Source organism: Anopheles aquasalis, chromosome 3, assembly GCF_943734665.1.
Source record: "Anopheles aquasalis chromosome 3, idAnoAquaMG_Q_19, whole genome shotgun sequence".
NCBI classification, from domain to species: domain Eukaryota; kingdom Metazoa; phylum Arthropoda; class Insecta; order Diptera; family Culicidae; genus Anopheles; species Anopheles aquasalis.
Genome location: NC_064878.1, coordinates 27,557,160 through 27,569,837, shown reverse-complemented (window position 1 = coordinate 27,569,837; position 12,678 = coordinate 27,557,160). Strand labels below are relative to the sequence as shown.

General features: G+C 47.7%; 1 protein-coding gene across 1 annotated transcript in view; it reads right to left on the bottom strand.

The window, feature by feature from the left end:
- Window positions 1–12,250, bottom strand: part of LOC126574590 (receptor-type guanylate cyclase Gyc76C-like) — a 45,164-nt gene extending 32,914 nt beyond the window's left edge. Inside the window, exons 1-2 of the mRNA XM_050234868.1 lie at window positions 11,901–12,250; window positions 10,738–11,608 (exon numbers count right to left, since the gene is read on the bottom strand). The gene's annotated coding sequence lies outside the window, so the exon portion shown is untranslated. The remainder of the gene's footprint in view (window positions 1–10,737; window positions 11,609–11,900) is intronic.
- Window positions 12,251–12,678: the final 428 nt, after the last annotated feature.

Below are 12,678 nucleotides of genomic sequence, written 5' to 3'. Positions count from 1 at the left end.
GAAGATGAAGAACCCGCCGACGAGCCACGTTTGCTGGGCACCGAAAGTCGTTCTCTCCTGTTTGGACTTCCTTGACACTTGCTGCCGTTGGTGACCGCATGCAGGGTTCACTGGGACCGGTGTATCTCCCCACTCCCCACCCCACAAAAGAGGCATAGTCCAGGTGCATTAATGCACTTGGCCGTGAAAAGAAAGGAACGGTGGAGAAACGACGATACCAATCCACTTGTCACCCCTTTCTGTGGCTGTTAAGGAGCGGGGCAGGCAGTACAACCGGAGCAGTAAAAAGATAAAAAAAATAACAGCCCGGAACGGTCGGATTGGTGACCAGCTGGTTGCTGCAGAGCCCAGCATATGCCAACCGGATGGTGTTGGTACCGACATCAAACCAACCAACCCCCCCCAGGAGGCGCACGAATGGTATGTCCTGCGTGAGAACAGTGCATCATCGTCAGGTGCGCAACAGGGTGCTCCGTATCGGTCACCGGCATAACGTGTACCAAGGACCTCACCAAGGACACCCAGGGTGCCACGGCTGTCAGGGCTGCGGTGATACCATGTTTCACCCCCGAGCGAAGCATGCAAGCAAGCATAAAACATCAACAGCGAAGTGTCCACGAGATTCGCTTGTACCTCGCACTCGCACTTCGCTTTACCTACGCCGCATTGCAATGACCATAACCTTGAAACGTGTCACCGAAGGTGTGCCAATAATGCAATAAACCCCCACTTTCCAATAGCCGGCAAACGCCAGCAGCAAGGGGCAGAAGCAGAATCACACCGAAGCGCATCCTCGGTGTGGATGGCGTAGAGCAGTAAACGGGGATAGGGATAGTAAAAAAAAAAAGGAAAAGGGTTCCAGACCGCTCAATCAAGCCTCTGCGAGGGCTGTTAAACGAAAAAAAAAATGCGGGTACAGATTCAGAACAGTGGATTTCCACTTTTTAAAGTGCTTGTTTGGTTTTAAGGAATGCACACGGTACCTGGCGTGTTTTATGAGAATTAAAGGTGATTTTTCAGGTAACTATTGCGATGGTAGTTCATTTGTTTTTATTTAAATGTTTCTTAACCAGTTTTAAGGTAAGTCATAAAAGGTAACAAAAACGCAATTCCTAACTTAGAAGCAAGAAAACATAATTAAAGCAAAGTCAAAGTTAAACCATGAGTAGACAAATCATAAAAACACTAAACCAAATGTATTACCAACCAATTAGTAACAAACAGATAAACAAATTGAATACTGAAGAAAGGAATTAAATAAACAGAAATAAAATTAATTAAATTACTAACAAACCAATAAAACACATTTTAAAAACAAAAGTGTAGCAGCACTCTGCCACTAATATATGGCTTTTGGTTGCTGCCAAATATTGATTTAAAGTGTAAAAATATCACACATTTTTAACTGGGCTGTTTTAACAGTAAAAAACAGGCTTTCAAAAACACACAAAATCCCTACTTCCACGAGCACGAACAATCAACAACAAGTAAAGTCTCAACTCAATGGCTAGAAAATTCATCTCAAAAGCTCTTACTTCTAACAGACGGCCCATTACCGCAGCACCTCTTGAGCACTCCGGAACTCCGACCAAATGATGAATACCGTTCACACCTCACAAATTCCACTTTCGGTAATGACTGCATCCTGTGTTTGTGTAGCATCCTCAAAGAATGGCAACGGCGCAGGTGAAGCAGCTGTACTCCAAAAAAAAAAACCTTCCGCACGACTTTGCACTCCAGAAAGTGCCACCACCACGGTGGTGACCACGGCGCTGGTGGCCGATAGTGGAAAGTTCCGTTTTCTGGGTATTTTAATGCAATGAGTCACAGCCGATCTCCCACCCTCCGCTCGTGGACGATGCACAACAGTTTCATTGACCTCCCGCCGGTTGTCGCCGGCATCACAAAATTCCGCCATGGCTCCGGTGTCCCCTCCGGTCTCCGAGCGGCCGTCTTCTGCTGCTGCTGCTGCTGCTGCTGGCTTTTACTTAATCTTTCCGCACTCTCGTGGCTCCTCTCTTCTATATCGTCTCTCCCCCGTTCCCAACAACGAGCCTCAGCGCTTGTGCAAATAATTTCCCCGGGACCATTTGCGCACCCCGGCAGCAACAGCCACGGGACCACCGTTGCAGTGTGGTGTCGTTTGGCCAGTCTAACCTGTTTCGCGATGTCGGTTGTGGCGGAACACACCGATGCTGCAGCAACAAGGTGGTGGTCTCGTGGGTTCCGGCCGGTCTATCGCGGGCTTCTGCATCCTACCACCAGCCTCTCTTTCTCTCTCTCTCTCTGTCTCTCTACTACGCCTAGACACGCCACGCCACGCCAGCAAACCTGACGCGAACAGCGACGCCAAGCAATTGACGACGGGCAATCCTCCCTCCTTCGGTGGCCAGAGCCTAGCCACGAGCACGAGCACCAGTCTTTAGCAGTCAGCTCAGACGATACTCTTCCCCACCTTCCCTCCTCGCTCGCTGTTGTGTCACCGGTTTTGGGAGGCTTGGTGGTCGGGCGGCCTGGCGACCCGGCCTGCAGAAGAACCGGTGGGCGATTAGTTTTCTGGACAACCTGTAGTTGGGCGACCGGCCGGCCGACGTCTGCTTGACTGCAACCGCATCCTCACAGTTCCTCGCATGCGGCATGCGGTGCCTCCTCTTCCGGGCACCAGCGTGATGACCAACTTAGGGTACCGTGCGCCAGAGGCTGAGGTTCGGTGGTTTCGCACTAGTCACGAAGTGACGAATCCACACGAAATGTTCTGAATGTTCTCTGGTTTGGAGGTGGCCACCACCACCACAGCTGTTTCATTTCAGCATCTCATCGCCACCCAGCACGCTGTCACGGAGCAAGTTCTTCGACAAAAACACACACAGTATCACCAGCATGGCAAACAAGGTACGGTAAGCTGGATAAACAGATTGTTCGAAGCGGGGTTACAAATAACGTACGCTAGCGAATTGATTGTGATGCAATTTATCTGCAGAATGTTTTCCTTAGTTTTTTCTACTTATTAAATGGGTTGAATTAATCATTTCAAAAGCACAAAGATATTATACTCGCTCTTGTCTCATTACAATGTTATTGCTGCCTTGTTTTACATGTGCTATTGCTCATGTTTAACTTCTGTTAATGTTGTTTTTTATTATGTAGTTAGGGGTTTTTGCATTTAATCGCAGCTATACCTTGTTTTGTTTTATTAATTTCCAGTTCTCCCTAATTAGGACAACCTTTTCTCGGTTTCTAGAAGACATTAGTACATCAAACATACAAATACACTTCTTAAAAATAAGTGATCGTATTTCTTCACAATTCACGAAATCCAATAATTAAATAAATTAAATCCAATTGTAAAATAAAAATTAGTTAAATAAATATTTCTCATAATTACCTATTTTAATTAGATGTTCTATCAAGCTATTCTGCACCACTACGCAGCGATGCCTCAAAACGGAAAACATTAACATAATTTCCCATTTTATGCTAGCCCAAGCTAGTGGCTAACGCAGCTGCAACGCCTAGCTAGAACGAACCAGCTGCACTAGCGTTAACAGCTAGCCATCGTCACACCGTGACCGTACTCTTGCCCCTATCAACAAGTTCCCGTGCGCAAAAGTGCTCTTTCTCCGGTATTCACACCTTCTGCTGCTGCTGCTGCTGCTGCTGCTGCTAGTTCTCGGCCAACCATCTTCACAACCGCTTTTAATCGCCGTCAATAAATTTGCTCGCGAATGGGAAAATTAAAGATAGCCGCGAGATGGCGAGATAATCTCGCGGTAACGCCACGCTGCCTGTTGCTGGCAGCATCTCGGCAGCAACTAGCGACTCGTCCATTGCACAAAGATACTAATTGAGTCTTCCACTTATCGACTCAACAGAAGCAGCAACAGCAGCAGCAGCAGCATCATCGTCATCATCATCGTCAGCGGATGGAGTTTGTTTTTTAATTTAATTATTAATGCCTCCCGCGCGTGTCGGAAAAAAACGAGGAGAAAGAACAGGCTTCGTATCCGAGCCCGAAACCGGGACTACTACCTAGACAATTTTAAATAAATCTTTCATTCCGCTCCACTACACCCGCACGCAGCTTGGTGCGAATTGCAGCCAGCAAGAATGGCCACATCGTCGTCGTCACCGTCCCCTGCGCTATCGATAACGCTCGTGACGAAGATGACGCGACGGCTATTGCGACGGAAAACGACGCAAAAGGCCGGGTTCTTCACGGGTGGTGCCGATAACACCTTCTGCCTACCAGCACTGCCCTTACCACCTACAGCGCCATCAAATTCCGTGCCATTCCGCGACGCAAAAGGAAGGCAAATTTGCGGCGACGATCATCGTCCGACCGTGCCACCTCACCAAAAACCACCACCAGCGAGCGATAGCGGCGAATGAGTTAATTCAATATTTACCCAGCGTCCATCACGATAAATTATCACATTCGACAAACGGGGAAAACCAAACACATCGCAGAGTGGCTCCTCTTTTGTCCCCTTTTCCTCTCCGGATCGGATGCAGCTTGGAGGACACTTTTCACGGCGTGGTATTGAGATGGTGCGAGTTTCTATGTCCTGACGCAGCGAACGCACATCCTGTCACTATCAGCCGGTGTCCTTCACAGCGCATTGGCACCGCAGACAGAGGTTGGTTGGATCACCCTTGTTAAAATTCCACATTTTACCACCGCGGCCGTAATCAAAACAACAGACAGCCCGGCATGTTTTCCCAAAAACTTTGTCCCTCCGGCTACGTGGGTGTGTGTCTGGGTATCGTGACAGGTTATGGGATTAGCATTAGCACCCCCTGACGTCTACACGCTTCATATCCCGCCGCTAAACATAGAAATAGCGACGGAAAACTCGAGTCACGGTACGAAAAACCCTTTCCACAACCCCTGGCTTTGCAAGTGAAATGCTGATGCTCATGTTTCAATCAACAGGAGGCCGTCAAAGTGATTCGAGGATCATTGTTTTACCTCGTGGGGGAAGAAAGATTGGGATTTCTCATCTTCCGTTCACCTTTTTTTTCTGGCAGAAAGCACTACAAACCGTACTCAACACAGTGGCAAACAAGAATTGGTTTTACGGAACTTGTTGCATATCATTGTTGCTTATTGTCCAATTATTTCGTTAATCTAACGGTGGGCTTGCAATGCCAACAAAGTATATTTTGATAAACAGCAGCATATGTTCCTTTAAACTAAAATATCTAATGTTTTGCCTAATGTAGCGTTAATCGGTGGAGTTTTTGTGCGATTTGCTGAGCAAACGAGTCTATGGTGGCAGCAAGGATTTGAAATACCTACAACAATTGAATGTAGCGCATTGTCCGGTTGGGGATTCATGTCATCCGAGAATAATCCTTAATAAACTTGGCGTGATATGCACTGTCAAAAGATGGTAAAACATCGAACAGAACACTCTACAAACCAGATAGAACACAGTTGTAGTAAGTTCTGATGACAACTCGATCAAAACTAAACGAAAAGAATGATAAACTTGTTTCGCAACATGATAATGTTCAACCAAAGGACGCTAAAACTGTTTGCAAATTTACCAGACATACTTCTATCTTCTAAGCTACTCCTAAGTACCAGTTCCTCGAAGCATCCTGATGAAGATATCGAAACTTGGGTTGGTTCTGATTAGATCGCGTCAATAGATAGAGAATTCGGTCGACATGCAATTCTGCAAACATCCTTAGTCCGGTCTGCTGAAATTAATCCAGATACATTTTATCCTCTCTGAGTATTGCCGGAAACTGTTACATCCCTGCCATGGGGCAAAGGCCGGCAAAGCTCCGACGGCCACGTTATACTCATTTCGCTATCACCGCCGTTGATAGACATCCTTGTAAACAGACATCGCCCGTGCTAATGTGTGCCAAGCCGAGCCGAGCAGCTCCGGCACACCAACGCAGCGAGCGAGCGAGCGAGCGAGCATGCATACATCCTCACAAACATTCCAGGCACCATGCACCGTCAGGCACGCGCCTTAGATGTGTTTACTTAATGGCGGATCCTAGGCATCCTCTTCCTTCTCCCAGCACCACCAGATAGTTCCCCTTCTTAATGGTGTCTCTTCCAATGGGCGCCCACCAAGTAACAGAACCAACAGTTGTAGTAGCAGCAGTAGATGACCAATCGTCCGACCAGGAGTCGTTGGCCGAACCTATTGATAATTGGTGGTGGTGGTGGTGGCCAACTGGCCAACCATGTCCTGTCCGCGTTCCTCCCACGTTTGGTTCCTTGCCGACCAAACCAACAATTAGCTAGTAATTTATGCCACCCGGCTGGTACACACCGTCCGTTTCTCCTGACAGTTATGTTGTATGCTCAAACACATCAGGACCGTCTCTTCTGCAAGGCGCCAAGCCTTCACATCGTCGTCCTCGTAGTTCTCGAGTGAGAGAGAGGGAGAGAGAGAGGACGAGCTAGAGATCGTCTAGAAAGCCACGCACCATGGCAAGGGATCTGTCGATGTCCATCTCGGTCGTCCGGCTGGTCCTTCCCGGGCCAACTCGCAAGGATCAGTGCCGGTTGCCGGGAGCCCCGGGTGAATGGTGAAATTCATGGCTCACTAAATGGCAAAACTCGTTGGCTAAACAAGCGCACCACCACCATCACCGTCGCCACTGCTGCCGGTGCTTAATAGGTTTGCTTTGGTTTGGCCATCCACTACCGATGCCAGCTGATGCCGGGTCGATCGGTTTAACTTTTGCCGTTTTATTACTTCCACGAAGTGTAACCGAGTCGGGAGTGTTGGACACATGCTCGGAAGCAAGGCAACAGGAGGCGCAAAAGGTGTTACAACATCTTACACTAACATTGACGGTGTTCTGGGAAGGAACTTCTCCTCGTAAGTGCGTTCACCGTGGCCCCTTCATTTGTCCTCAAGTTTGCAAAACCGAGCCTCAAGTGAAGACAGACAATTTTCTAGCATTTGATTATGAAAAGGTTTTCGAGGAACTTTTAGTTACGTTACGTTTCGACTTTGCTTCTACCCAGCACTTCTGGAGAAGGAATTTTGCTAATGAAATTCATTTCTTGCTTTTTTTACATTAAAAGCGAACGACCACAATAGCCAAAACCACACATGATGAAGTTGTAATCAATGTTTCTCTCCTCTTGTCTGAGTATCTCCGTCGGAAGCATATCAATCTCGCTGGACATTCCATACGCCGGACAAAGTTGTATACCAGCTTGGTTTTTCGCCGGAAGTACTAGCCAGACCACTCAGCTGGTAAGCTGTGAAGCAGAATACCACCTCTACCTCCACAGATACCAAAGAACACAGCTGGCAGCATATAGTGTTCTACGCGAGTGTCTCTGTGGTCTGTGGCAGCAAATCGTTTATGCTAACGAACGTTTCCATTCCATGTACATCTCAGGCTCCCTCCCTTCCGGCTCCCTCGATGCCGGTTACGAAGCCCCGTAGGTGCCACGGCGCATACGACATTCGACAATGTTTTGAAGTTTGTCCTGCCGCTCGCATCCCTATCCGCGGGCCCTTTTCATCTCCCTTTTTTGGCGCTAAATAGAAGGCAGCAGCAGCAGCAGCAGCAGTCACTGACACGGCATCAAAAGCATACTTACACCACCATGCTGGGATTGCGCCTCAACTTGCGAATGAAAGGAATGCAAAAAAGGGGCAAACGAGGATGGCGCCTCGGCGCAGGGCGAGTGTTTTCCACGCGGTGTTTTTGAAGTGATTTGCAACACGGGCAGCGGTTTGTTCGCTCGTCCTTGCTTTTCTTCAAATTCTGGGCGCCCCCTTGGCCCTTTGGCAAAATGTATCCTTTCCCTTTTAACAGCAATCAGATGCCAGATCCTCGGCTTCACGTTGGTATCAGATCAGAACCTTTGGTTGGTGGCTTTGGTTCGAATTCGAACATCTGTTTACGTCTTCGTCAGCATCCCAATTAAGTTGAAGGTTTTATAGCATCATTTTGCGCGAAAGCAGCGGTTCTTAAATAGCACAGCACCAAAGGCTTGCGCTTCAATCGAATCTTCCATAATAATAACAGTCGCGAGAAGAAGACGCGACGCTCGAGTTTCCCTTTTGGTGTTACATCAAATCATCGGGAACACCCGTTTTTCCTTCGTTCGATAATTAAAATCGACATCGGTGTGCCAGCTGCTGTTGGAAGCTGAATTCCATTTTCAATTCAAGCAATCTGTGTGAACGACCGGTGCGAGGATCCTGCGAACGTGTCACCGACCAGGCGACTCTATTCAGCTCTCCCAGATGGTCCCTGCCTTCCATCCTCTCCCAGATGAATTTCCCGGTCCCAAGACAAGAAGGAAGTCTAACGATTGATACCGAGGTTTCGATCACCGTCTCTCTCTCTCTCGGCGGCCAGGGGGAGGACGTAAACTGTAAATAACCTATTTACCAGCAGCAACAACCTTCAGCTCCCACCATCAGCACCAGTCCTTCTCCTTCACGATACCCCAGCTGCTGATGCAACGCTCAAAACAGAACGGGCGGAAAATAGTGTGTGTTTGTGTATTTGTAGACAATATTTATAGACAAACCGGCAGCAGCAGCGGCAGCAAGGAAAGGGTTAGCCAAACCAAAAACCCCTCCCATCGTTTCGCGATCGTTGGCCGCCAAGAATAAGCGAAGTGGGTTTCGCGAGCAAAACCCCAACACAGAACAACGCGCAAAATGGCACGAACTGGGCGGACGGTGAACGGTGGTCGTGCGAATTCGTGCCACCCACTGTGACCATAACGACAAACGCGGCGTTACGTTGGTGTGTCGCTATGGTTTTTGGCTTTGGCCAATTTTGCGTCTCAATAAGCACTTGAGCAACGCTCTTCGCTTCGCGCAAGGAAAGGTGTTAAATGGAACGGCATCGAATTGACACGACACACTCCGAGACACGCTGACCAACGCCGAGCTGTTTGCAATTTGATTTCTGAAATGACCATTCTCCATTCGTGTGAAATGATTTCTTCGGAGAAGAGGAAAGACAATTCCATTCTTGAGTCGTGAGAACATTTGAAAGCAGTCAGCTTCCCTGTTTACTTCAAAGAAGAAAAGCTCCTTCCATCAGGCAAGCAGTTCCGCTCCAGTTATCGCCCCAGATTTCTCTCTTGGAGGACACTGGGGTCATTTGGCTCTTTTAAGAACGGAACATCTTTTTTGATTATGTCCTTCTGTAATGGTCAAATTCGAAAATGTGACTAGACCTTTCTTAGAACTTAAGGGAAAGTAGAATTCATTTCTTGAAGCACATTGTTAATTATGCCTCCGAAGTCAGGGTTTTATTGGCCAAAAAAATACTGGATCTGTTGCCATAGCAAAAAATCTCTTAAAAAGCAAGATTTTTTCAGCAACTTTTTAGCAAATATAGTATTCTGGCAAAACAAAATTCTCCTAAAAACCAGAAAGCTTTTGCTTTTGCTCCCAGGATTTTATGGAAATCGACTTCCACTAAACTTTCTTCGTCATTCAAATGATCAGCCATCACAACATTAGCATTAAAACAAATCTTAAGACAAAGTAACAGTTCTATCTCTAGATCATAGTATAGACAATAAGGGGGGGCTTCGGTATTTAATTTTTTTTGTGATAAATATTTTTTACATTTTTCGCTGAATACTGGTCCTTTCAAGAGTATTATGTAACATTTTTGGGCCAATCGAAGCAAAACTGACAAAGATACACATTTTTGAAAATCCGCGTTTCATACAAAGCTCCATGCAGCACGCTACTTTGAAGAGCGTTTTCCAAAACCAACGTTTTCAAAGTCGGTGCCCATCGTACCGTAAAAACTACTGGACAGATCGATTTGAAATTTTTACCACATAATCTGTACACTTTCTGCCATGTAGTTTCGTCGAGATTTCATAAAAATTGTTGATACTTTTTTTTTAATAATTATGTAAAGCTCGTTTTATTGGCAGAATCGCAAAAGCATCACTTTTTCAATTTCAAAAATCTGTCAAAAATCGAAAAATAGGAAAATTAACAAAAACTCAACTAGGCTATCTAGATAAACTTATAATCTTTCTAACGAATATCGATTTATATATTTCAGCTGACCCGTCATATCGCTACGATGGGCACGATGCGATGGGTAAAAAGTACCTTTTCGACGACTTGCCGACCAAAAATTTGATGCCATGGATTAATTTTAAAATGAATGTTGCTTAAAACAATACCACATATACTTCAAAAGTGGTAGTTAAATATGCCATTTACTTGAAAAAATAAAGTTACCATTCGTTACGTCACAAAAAATCGTCAAAACAGGCCATTTTTTGGCCCGAAAATACCGAAGTCGCCCCTTAATGGTGGAAAAAATGCATGCCACAAGATGTTTGGAATGCAAATAAAGGAAGGTTAACTACAAAACTCTGCCATTGCTAGTAACTGGTTTTTTGAGGCAACGATAACATGAAACGATTCGATGCTGAATGAATGATGGTCACAACAACCGCCGAGCATATCGAGGATCACCTAACGATGACAATAGATACACAAACGGCTACTGCCTCATCTCTCCCTCTCCCTACCTCTCTCTCTGTCTCTCTATTCATTTGTTAAAAATAAACAAATCCCAGGCCATCGAGCCCGCCCCGTCCGCCCGTATCCTAAAATGTATGTACGATCCTCCTCACCGGCGCCCAGAAAAGCAGCAAAAGTGAAAAGTGAATTAGTTTGCCGCTTCTTCTTTTGCATCTGCACCCCCTCGGTGCGAAAAATAGCCCACCCCAAACACTCGATCACTTACCATGTGTTCGAAGGCCGAACTTAGAATAGTTTCGCGGTTCGCCTTGAACGTGAAACGTGGTGCGCACTCTGTGTCCGTTCGTGTGCCTGTTCGTGCCTCTCTGCTTCCCGCTGAAGATGCTACTGCTACAGATCACGGCTAAAGGCCCCCTTTCTCTCTCTCTCTCTCTCTCTGGCGCTCTTTTGCGATCAGTTTCGATGCTGAACCACCACCACTGGTGATGACGCACTACTATGCACAACACCGCACGTCAAACCGGGACCGGAATATGACGAAGTCACAATGACACAGACGAATTTCACTTCCGTTTTCGGAACCAATCCACACGCATTCGCACACGCCCGGTCAGAGCTGTTCGACCACGGGGTTTTGTGTTGTGGACATCAGACCACTAAGGATGACTTGCTGGCGCTTCACGGGCACTTGGCACACCATAAAACTTCTACTAGCACCATCGGAATCCGATCAGCGAAACCAACGAACACAATTCACACAGAACGCATTCTTCACAGCAGCTGCTCGATCTTCTATCTCTTCGGCTTAAAACAAACACTTTAAAATGGTCGGCTTGTGCCTTTTCAAAACACTACACTCTACGCCAGGACATTCGCAAAACAAATTCACGCGACCACGGACGAACAGAGAAACGCAAGGATTTTCATAAAACATAAAACGCACCGACGAGACCGGCAATCAATTCATATCACTATCACCGCTGTACTGACTCAACAAAACCACCGGAATTTCCACACTGTCACCGGGTGTGCACAATGCAACATTTACTACTCCCTTGGCAGGATCTGGCCGCGTACAGTAGAGCAGTTCACTAATTCAAATCGCCGGCTGGCGGCCGATGCTGATGCTTAGATGCCTGTGTGTTGGGCGGGAAGATCGAGAAAAGTGGATTAAAGAAGCAGAAGAAGAAGAAGAAGAAGCCGGTAATCGGTTAGCAGCGTGGTCCAGGCTCTGGCGTGGTCAATCGCGCTGTCCATAGCATCGGGCCGGATGCCATTTGATTAGTTTGCTCCCACAACAAGCGAGCGAGCCGGATTAGCTCTCGCGATCAAGAAGAAGATAGAGCGCTGATGATCGCTTGATACGATTAGCGAAATGCATTTCCGTGCCTTCCGTCCACCGAGGTTCCACTACCGTCATCATCTTACAGGGGCACATGGGATGATTGGCCATCAGACGGAGGGACCAGGAGCTGTTATCGTACTTTTTCAATTAACTCGTTCCCACACACTCGCGATCCGTCGACGCACTACCGTCGGTCACCGCGTGACACTCTGTATGTCGCTCTCTCTTTCTCTCTTTCTCTCTGTATGTGAACGTTTCTTCGTTGCAAGATCGACGGGCGCGTTCGCACGGACGCACGGTTACGGTAGGTGGTTCACTCACGGCTGCTGCTCGACATCGACTATCACGACAACGGACCGACCACGACCGAGCCACCGATCATCGTCATCGTGGCCGTGGCGGTCCGTGAGCAGGGGGGCGGGCGGTTAGTCGAAACCGACCGAACGCATGCCGAGAGAGACGAACCGCTAACCCGATCAGCCGGTGTGCCAGCAAGTCGTGTCGCCGTCGGCTCGAAGGATGCCGGGGAATCGTTCTTCAGATGCGCCCAAGTCGAAGCCGTTGTCGTGCCACTAGTTGCGCGTTTTGGTTGCTTAACCGCTTGGCTGCTGGTGCTGGAGTGTCCAGAGAACCACCGCACCGCACTAGTACAGATCAGGGGCTTGGGCGGGGGGGGGGGGGGGGGGGGGCCGGCGATGTTCTCCGCGTGCTGAGAGTAGTCTGCGATCGCACACCAACCTACCAACACACCCTTTACTTTCCCTCTCGCGCGGCGCGACACGGCGTTGTTGTCGTGGCGTCGTTCGATGGCCGGCGGTGGTGCTGGTTCTGTTGCTGCTGCTGCTGCTGCTCCCCTCTGTA